Raw genomic sequence first — 9,986 nt, 5'->3', positions numbered from 1 at the left:
CGTTTGGCTCTTGGTCTGTAAGGTTTAAATAAAAACCTTGGGGTGGGAAAGCAACTTTGGGAATTTGGGAGGGGCAGTTCTGTAGCTATAAAGGCAAATGAGCAACATGGCTACACAGATTGTGGGAATACAGTTTTTGTTTCTGGGCTCTTGCTCTGTAAGAACTTGTTGACTTGAAGCAGATGCTGCAAACTTCTCTCTCCTGAGAGAAAACAAGCTTAAAATGTTTCATTTTGGCTCTGTAAACCAGGACATCACATTGTAGCATAACTGATAATATAGCAAGGGAGTGAATGGAGTTTGTAAGCATAAACAGGGAGAGATCACTTGTTGCAGCTGCCACTGACATCCAACTTGAAGCTATCTGCTGGATACATTAAACTCCAATACTTTTGTTACTGTTTCAAAAAACTGCAGAAAAAGTAAACCTCAAATAATTGCTGTCTGAAGTGGGTGGGGCTTCCTGCTTCTGAATTACCTGACCAGCACTGGCAGCCTAAAGTAGGTATTTCAAGTGATGGTGCTTTGCTCTGAGCATGGTACAGTCCTGTGACCTGACACAAGTCAGCAGCATGGGATGATTCCTCCTTTGAAGGGTGGAAGGTAAGAAAATCTTATCTACCTGGTTTTCACAGTTGCATGATCTGGAAACTTAACTGGAGAGCTGTTGGGCCAGGGAGTCTTCTGGTCTCACTGATGGTTGTTTTGATTGTTTTTAGTTTGTCATTGAAGCTGATGGCTGGAGATAATCTGGTACCGTATAACCCTTGCACTTGCAGCTGGGGTACAGTCAGACCATCCTGTGTAAATTCTTGTGAGCATTGATCACAAACACCAGGGAGTAAATATTTATGAATTTTGCTGTGAATTGTGTTTAGAATCCATGTGTAATTGTTGTATTGCATTTGCAACAAATTTCTTGAATCAGTTAGTTGGCTCAAGCTCTGCGCTACATCATGTCAGATGCTATACTTGCTGACTAAGTACAGCATGGCAGAGTTGTGAAGGAGGCCCAAGCAAAAGAAAGGGTGTCAAGGGGTTTGTAGAAAAGTCTGAGAAACAAATATTTTGGTATGGGGAGAGTGCCAGTACCCTGTGAAAAAGGCATTAAAATAGGACTTTGGCCCAAGCAACCTGTAGGACCCTATATAAGCCCACAGGAGTAGGTTGTCAAAGTAATCAGTACTTAAAGAGATTGAATGGGACTTCAGATTTTAGGTGAATTTTAAATTCAGAAATCATCAGTATCTGTTAGCTTGTTTCAATGGGGCTTGCTTTAGCTGTAACCTCTCTATTCCCTGCAGAAGGTGACCACAAAAGCAGTAGTATATGGCCTCAGTGAACAAGGCAGGCAGAAGAGGACCAGTGGTGCCAGCTTATTTCTATGGCCTGTGTGCTTCAGACCTGACTCCTTGAAGATTGCTAGCTGCAGAGAGGTGGCTTGCTGCATCCATGATTGCTTGTGCATGGTGTTAAGAGTTTGCTTAGCCCAAGCTGTTTGAGTAACAGCACTGTTGGACAACACAGAAGTGTCTGACATGACAGAAATGGTGAGCTGATCATGAAAACCAAAATGCATCAGTGAAGGCCAGGGCCTGACACCCCTGTCTGCTGGGTGTGCAAAGGTCACTTGGCACTTCCACACAGAACTGTGCAGTTTTGTTTTACCTGCTGAGTTTTAAATTGGGACATCTCTTGATTGTTGGCATGTGGCTGTCAGTAAATCTAGCTTGTTTGTACTTGTAGTTCTCCCACTCCAAGAAGGGAAAAAGATCTGCAACATGGATTTTACAACTACTTGTTCTAAAGGTGCATTTACTGCAAAACTGAGGATGTGGACTTGTGCCCTCATTGCTTGCTAGATTTCTTGTGTCTTAGCAAAATCCATGGCAATGCATCTTGATATGGAAAAAGCACTTAAAAGAAGCTGGAGTTATTGCAAGCTATTATCTCTAAATAACCCCTAAGTGCCATTTAAAATGTGATTTTTGTAAATTTTTTTGTGTGTGTTCTGGGAAATACGAGGACACTCATTAAAACACAGCCCCAATTCTCATCTATGAAGTAATCTATTTTAGTCTCATGCAGTACAATGTTTCCTAATTTGAAACTGTTTTTGACTTGCAAAAGAGAGTTTGGTTTAGCATAATGAATTTGGATGCACTAACTAAATCAAAACTTGAAGAGCTTGAGTTTTGTGATCTTGACCTTGAAGCAGTGTGAAGAGTGGAGATAGCATAGAGCAAATCTAGATAAAGTATTCATTTGTTCTGTTAAACTAGTAGCTCAAAAGCTACAATTTTGTTATCAATTAAAATATAAGAGTCATGTGTTAAATGTGCATTTACATTGAGACATCTGCCTAAATTGCCTTCCTGATAATTAACAAAGTTATACAGGGGTGTGATTTAAATCACTCTTCAGAGAACATTCTTAGGCTACCCAGGAAAGTTTAGTGGGTAATTTTAATTCTAGTCCCTTGCTATCCTTGATCATACCATTTTACATCATGAGGTTAGGTTATAACAAGCCCTGAGTGCAGAGGCATGTTTTTCTGGTACTTTTAAATATTCATTTTTCTATTAATTTTGCATACTCTTAGCGATCCTGAGATTTCTTGAGCTAAACTTAACATGCATGCTAATGCAATAGGCCTGCTGATGCTCAAGCAGTAGTTTGCAATGTTCTCTCTGTGCAGGCTTTTCCTTCTGAGTTGTGGAGGCAGCTCATGGGCTTCATATTTCTGCCCTTAAGATTGAAAAATCTTACAAGCACAGTGGAGCAGCTTTTCTTGTCACTGTTATTGTGCTGTGCTCACCTTTGCAAAGTTAGCTGTCCTGTGTAATTCTGGAATAACCACCATGGAGTTACTCTGGGGTTGTATGGAAGGTTCTGGTCGGAGCAGGGCTCCAGGAGTGGCTGCTGAGGACCTGCCAGAAGCTTCTGTGTCTGACAGAGCTGCTGCAGGATGGCTCCAAGACAGAGCTACCACTGGCCAAGGCTGAGCCCACCCGTGACAGAGGCAGCGCCTTTGGCACAGCATCATTAGAAGGAAGAAAGTCACTGCACAGAAGTAATTGCAGCCAGAGAAGAGAGGAGTGAGAATATGTGAGAGAAACAACCCTGCAGGCATCAAGGTCAGTGATGGAGGGGGAGGAGGGCTCCAGGTGCCAGAGCTGAGATTCTCGTGCAGACCATGGAGAGACAGGTGTGCTCCTGCTGCCCATGGAGAACCAACATGTGATGAACTGACTGTCCCCCTGTACCTCTGGGGTAAGGTAAAGGAGGTAGAGAATTTGGAACTAAATTAAGCCTGGGAAGGAAGTAGGGATGAGAGGAAGATGTTTCATAGATTTATTTTTCATTATCATACTCTGGTCATAAATTAATTTCTCCAAGGAGAGTCTGTTTGCCCATGATGGTACCTGGTGAGTGATCTCTCCTTGCCCATATCTCACCCCATGAGTCTTTCATTGTATTTTCTCTACCCTATCTGTGGGAGCCCAGGGCATACCCCTGATCTCCTTGGGGGTCTCAAAACCCCCCTGGTGAGGGTCTCAGACTCCTGAGTGAGACCCTGGTGTCTCAGGTGCTGAATTCTAACCCCTGGGGGAAATTATCAACACAAAGGGAATGGAAACAAGCCACTAAAATGAGTAAAGTATAAATTAGATTTTTAGAATGTAGATAAATAGACTTGTGAGAATGTTTATGATAAGGGACACATAGACAAGATGGAGAATTTGGGGGGTGGACACTTCCTCCTTCATGTCATTCATGACACGCTGGCACTTTTAGATTGGATGGGGTCAGAGCTGGACCATTTAATAAAATTGTACTGTATTGGAAAATTATTGTAAACATGTAACACGTAATTTAGACTATATAAGGTAAGCCCTGCCTTCACCAGCGGATTTCACCCTGGATGCCTGGCTGAGCATTCTGCTACTGGCCAAGCAAAAAAGTCCCAGAGATAAGAAACAATAAACAATCATTGAAGCCTCTGAAAAACGTCTCCGGCAACGTCTCTTCGGCTGCTTCGGGAAAAAAGCAGGATTTGAACCACTTCATGTCCTTCTGAGGTGATCTCAGGTCCAAGGAGAAGCCTCAGACTGGGACACCTATCCAGGTGAGGAATGGAGTAGTAGAGCAGTGTTGGAGGCCACTTGGAGTCCAGCCAGATTCAGTCCCTCATGCAGTTGCAACACTGCACAACTTTGACCCACTGCAGAAAATGCCAAAAATGTTTGAAAGTGAAATATGTTCCATTATTAGATTCTCAGAAAATCTTCTAGAGATGTTTCTGTGTTGACTGTTGCTTGTGAACCCATGTGCCCCACAATTGTCAGTCACAGTCCACTGGTCTGTACTGAAAGAACCTTATCCAAGTTGAAGTGTTGTTCATAAGCTAAGTGTATGATAGTATTTTAGACAGGGTCCTTTGAAGGCTGTTGCTATGGCCTGTGTGTGAATACAAGTGAAAACATGCATAAAAATGCTGAATGTATTCATGTAAAGGTGGCTATTTTGGACAGAGTAAATTAATGGAATTATAAATATGAGCTGTTAATCTTTGCAAAATTGTCACTAATTCCTGGATTCCAAGATAGATGCTAAGATATGTGACAAAATTGAATATTGTGTTTCTGAAGTACTTAGTGAATAGCGGAATCAATGTGGGATTTGAGAATTAGTGCTGTGTTGCCTTGGACCAGTTTAAATGCTTGTAGGTTTTGAGTTTTGATGTTCTGCTGCTTAATTTCAAGAGCACCTATTAAACTGTTGTAGAAAGCAACAATATAACTAAACTAAGTGCTGAAGTAGTACAATGGCTGCAAAAGACCTTTGAAAACTAGAATGCTATAAATTATCTATTTATTAATAAATACGTCTTTGATAAGGTGTTGGTTTACACTATCTTGCTGCATTAGTAATGTGTTGGCAACTTTTTCTCTTTCATTATCAACTGTTTAGCAGTGCATCATTAGAAACCTTTTAAACATAAAAATTGTATTTCTTTTGATGGATTTGTAGTAGTACATGCAGAGTACAGAATACCTGCCCTTTGCTGCCTCACATATTCTTTGCTCTTGCTGCTGTTTTTAAGCCTGCAAAGGAAACCCATGGAGTTTCCAGTTTCCTGGGACTATTACCAGACTTTATCTGTATGTGATCATTACAGGTTGCCTGGATTGAGTCTCTTCTTTTTGTATAAAAACTGTAATTCTAATTCTAACATGGGAGCTGCTAGAAGGCAATGACCTTCAATTTTACTCAGTAGTTGCCTCTACAATAGTTTTCAGATTTTGGAAGTTGGCATGCCAATATAATGACATTAAATAGAGTGGGAGAAGGTAACTTTTTGTTTCCAAATTCCTCTCCCTTAGCCTCTTTACTATTTGAGTGAATAGCAACCAGTAAAAATTTGGGCAGAAGAGCAGCTATATCTGCAAATCCCCTGGAACATAGTACTTCTTAATTTGTGGAGATGCCAAAAGTTAAAAGCATCAGAAAAAATGAATTGGAAATGGTTCCAGGCACATCTCTATGTTTTTCTATTGTGTTGAACACTTAGCTGCAGGATTGTAATTCAAAGCTGCAAGAATACAAAAGGAATTCAAAATACAGTAGAGTCTGCATGTCATTTTTAGGAACTGGTTGTCAAACATAGAATTAATACAAAGAAAGCAAAAGACTTATTTCTGCATGGTTTTGAATCTTGTTAATATTTCCAAAATATCCTATAATATATTGCTGACCGTATCCTAAACTTTTGTACAAGGAGATGCAGTACTGCTTATGATTATTTTAGGGCAGTTTAAATTCTGACCAGATGGACTCAGGAATACAAATCAAGAAGGGGGAAGGCTGCATCAGGAGCTGAGGCACATAGGCACATACCAATTCTGTTGCCTGGAAACAGAATTTCAGTATATAGTTGTGAATAAAGGTACCTTGAATGTGGACAGACTGGGGAGAGCACAGGTAGAGAGCAGGCCTCTGGAATGAACTGAAGGGCTTCATGAGAGAGGTAAAAGTGAATGTATAAATACATAATGCTGGAGAACAGAGCCAGAATTCATTACCTTCCAGCCTTTAGTTTGCTAGTGTTCCTTTGCATGAATCCAGAAATGATATTTAATGGAATTTGGCTGGTTATGAATTTAAAGTTTGTAGAACTGCATGTAATTTTTGCAAGCTTTCCTTGGAACTTCTGACACTCATAGATGAAATTTAAATACCTCAAGACCAGTTCAGAAATATTTTTTACGTTCGTATGAGTTTTGAGGAAGGAATTTGAGAAATGGTATAATAAATTTTTTTTTTTAACCGCAGGTAAGTTCGTGCATTGACTGGTTTAAAATAGAAATAGATTAAAATGTTGCAAACACAACTGGATGGGTATTTTTCCCCATGGAAAATGGGAACACCAGATTAACTGAGTATTAAATTAATAGAAAACTCTGCTGTATTGCATTGCCCACTGTGTGAAAGTGTTCCTATAGGATATGACAGGTAATTGAGTCATCAGCATAAAATACTAACAATTAAGCTGATACATTTCATTTTCTTAATGTGCTGTAGTTCCATATCTATCTAGGAGCAAATGCGACGCAGATTTACTGGGACACAGCAGTCACCTTGAAGCTGTGCTCAGTAGCTGCTGATGAGCATTATCTGTTCCAAATGTAAAGTAAGTTCAGCTTCTCTGACCTCATTAAAGGGAGCTGAGAGTGTCTCAGTAATAAATGCTCATCTAGCTTCTTCTAATAATTTGATTTATGTGGAAGAAAGTTTTAATGACACATTCCCTGCCACTAATAGGCCAGCAGTCCTTATGGATGTAAAAGAAAGATTCTAAAATTAATTAGACTTAGCACTAAAAATTAAAAAGAGGGCTCAAGTAGGAAAATATTGTTTATTTCACTAGCACAGTCTGTAATACAAATGTCTTTTTACCCACTTTTATTCATGGACATCAACATAAAAATAAGGCTAATGCATTCAGAAGTGCTTGATAGTCTGTTTGTGAACTTAGGTATATGCACTTGTTTGCTTTTGAATTTGAATTACTAGAGTGTGTTCCCATCAAAAATAATTATCATTCTGGCACACCATTACTCTTATTTTCCATTTCTGAATAGAAAGAATTTGGTTGATAAAATAACCAAGTGGTCTGTGAAGTTGAGTGGCTGGTTGTCTAAGTTTGGGTCTAAATCAAAAGTAGAGGAGATGGTGAATTGAAATAGTGACATATTCCAAAACTTGTTTGCTTTATAATAGAGCAAGATGGTAAATTTTAATTTCACACACTTTGCATAAGATTATAATGCAAGAAGACAGATTGCAATCAGTCTGTTCCAAATATAAACTTATCTCTGATAGAAATTAATATGTCATTCTGAGTCTTAACTAACAAGTTAATCTAAAACTCGAAATTAACAGATAGCAAAATGGTATAAAAGCCTATTCTGTAGTCTGTGTTAGGGAGAATTGGTTACTTCAGGAAAAATCGGTGTATTGGCAAATGATGCACGATTATAAGCTTGGTCTGACACTTATTTTTCACAGATGTATCAATATTCAGAATTTTCAAGATGGCAGAAACAAAGAGTGACTTAGATCTTACTATTAGCAAAGGAACACATCAAATACCAAAAAGCTTGCTCCCCAATCCCCTTATTTCAGTACTAGAGATGTCACATGTCACATGGATTACATCCATTTATCTTTCAGTTTAAAGATCAAAAATTCTCTTTGTGTTTTGCAGCGCTCTGAATTTGAGAGCTTGATCCTGTTAAATCTGTTAGTCGGTTTAGGGCTCAATTACTAGTCACAGGAACAAATGAAAACTTCAGATAAGATGACACCATGCTGAGATAATTCAAATGCAATCAGTCACACTACTTCAGGCTTTTTTTTTTTTTTTTTTTTTTTCTTGAAATGTGGCACTTTGAAAACTATTTGAGGGGAAAAAAAACCCCACACTCCTTTCTCTTTCTTCTCTTTACTTTGAGTTCACCTAAAGCCTCAACTGTATGAGATGTATTATCTTTCTAATATCTCCACAGAGCATTTTCCTCCCTCCCTGGTAATATAGAGCAAGTCTAGGTAGATAAAAGACATGTTTACTTGTGGCTGGGAAGGCTGCACACAGATGAAGGATCTGACATCTCTGACACCTTTTTATTCAGCTGAGATCGCTCACAAGGTATTAAATGGATGATTTGGACTCTTTAAATCTATCATATTCCAGAGTTAGATTTTTCACTATGAGTTCTTCATGAAATTTCTGCTTTGGAAATGGGCATATGTGGTGCCTCTAGCAATATTTTCAGTAATAACTTTTCCTTTACCCTAGCAGTGACTGATCAGATAGGTAAAAGCAGAGTTGCATGCAAATCGAGAAACTGAGGCTGACATTATAAACACATTTGTAGTTCTCTAAATGTGACAGAAACTGGATCCATTTAATGATGGCATTATCTTCAGTCCCCTATACTAAATTAGTGATGATATGGGGGGCTGAGTATGTTCCTTGATAGCTTTTGTTATGGGAGTATCCCTGCCTAGCCAGTTTCCCTACAGGTGCTAACATGAAAACAAGCTCTCTTAAACTCTGCAGCCTTAATGAGGAAAGGCACTGTAGGAAAGTAAGGGGACATCAGAATATGTTTTATTGGTTCCTATTTGCTTTTCTGTAATCTAAGATATTGACTTCTGAAATAAATAAATAAAAAGAAAAAAGGCCTTTTTTTGTTTTGCTATATTTTTTTATATTCTAATTCGGAGGCATATCAAAAGAATACAACTATTGTGGGTTTTCCATATAGAGAAGAAATGAAAAAAATTGTCTAAATTTAAAGTGGTTTTTTTATGGGCAGTTTCTATGGAATTGCATGTCATAGATTGAGATTTACTGTTGAACTTGGGTATTCCTCAACCCAAATGAGTGTGTAGTAAAAGGATATCCAGCTCTACTACTGACTTATATCTGTACAGCACAGGGGAAACAGTCCAAGAATACAATGGAGTTGCACAAATAAATGAGAAACAAAAGCAATGGATGTGTCAGACTGGTAGGGTTTGGGATTAAGAGTCAGAGTTGGAAAACCTGTTGTTGTTTGTTTAGGTTGGCCAATAGCACCCTAGATTTAAGGAGGGCTTTGGGTGATGATCAGTTTAGAATGAGCCTCATTCATTAGAATGAATGTTTGGGGAGCTTGGGGCAGTGCCTGTAGCAGTGCACTGGATATGTTTCCTTGTTCACCAGCTCTGCAAGCCAAGACAGCAAGCTGAGTTCTGCCCTAAAGCTCAGCCCTACATGATATGCACACCCCAGTGCCTTCTAAGGTAGGTGATGATACTCTTGTATTAGGAAGGAATTTGGACACTGACAAAAAGTTATAGAAACTAAAGCCTGTGATAATGTTGCTCATCTGGAGCACCAAAAGTCTCCTGACTCAAGCACATATCCAGGCAATATGTATCTAAGATTCCATTCCCTCCCCAGCCTTCCCCTTGCCCATCTTGTAGGAAAGGGTACATAAAGTGTTGCAAATGGGGAGAAGATGCTTTTTTTCCTGGTCAAGCTATGCTTTGCTTAAAGACTGGTTTCCAGGCATTCCAGGACAGGAGCACGTGGTGGAACTGCTCTTCTAACAGCTGTTTATGCACTTGACATTTCATAGCTAATGACTTAAATGCATTTTTAAACATTGTCATGGGATGACTTCCTCTCTTTCTCTATTTTAGTTCACAATAAAACTTAACTCCCTGTGAAGTTCAGTGAGTGAGGGTGTACAAACTTTATGCATCTTCATGAACTATCTCAATTATTTCAACCAAAATTTTATAATTTAAATAAGGATTTAGGTTCTCAGAGTGTGGGATTAATGGCTTATATCCAAACCAGTGATTTGCAGAACTGTCATTTTCTTAGACATTAGGAGCTATTAAAAAAAAAACCAAAAAAAAACCCAACT

This window comes from Erithacus rubecula, assembly GCF_903797595.1.
Source record: "Erithacus rubecula genome assembly, chromosome: 3".
In the NCBI taxonomy this organism is placed as follows: Eukaryota; Metazoa; Chordata; class Aves; order Passeriformes; family Muscicapidae; genus Erithacus; species Erithacus rubecula.
This window is presented reverse-complemented; position numbering follows the sequence as displayed.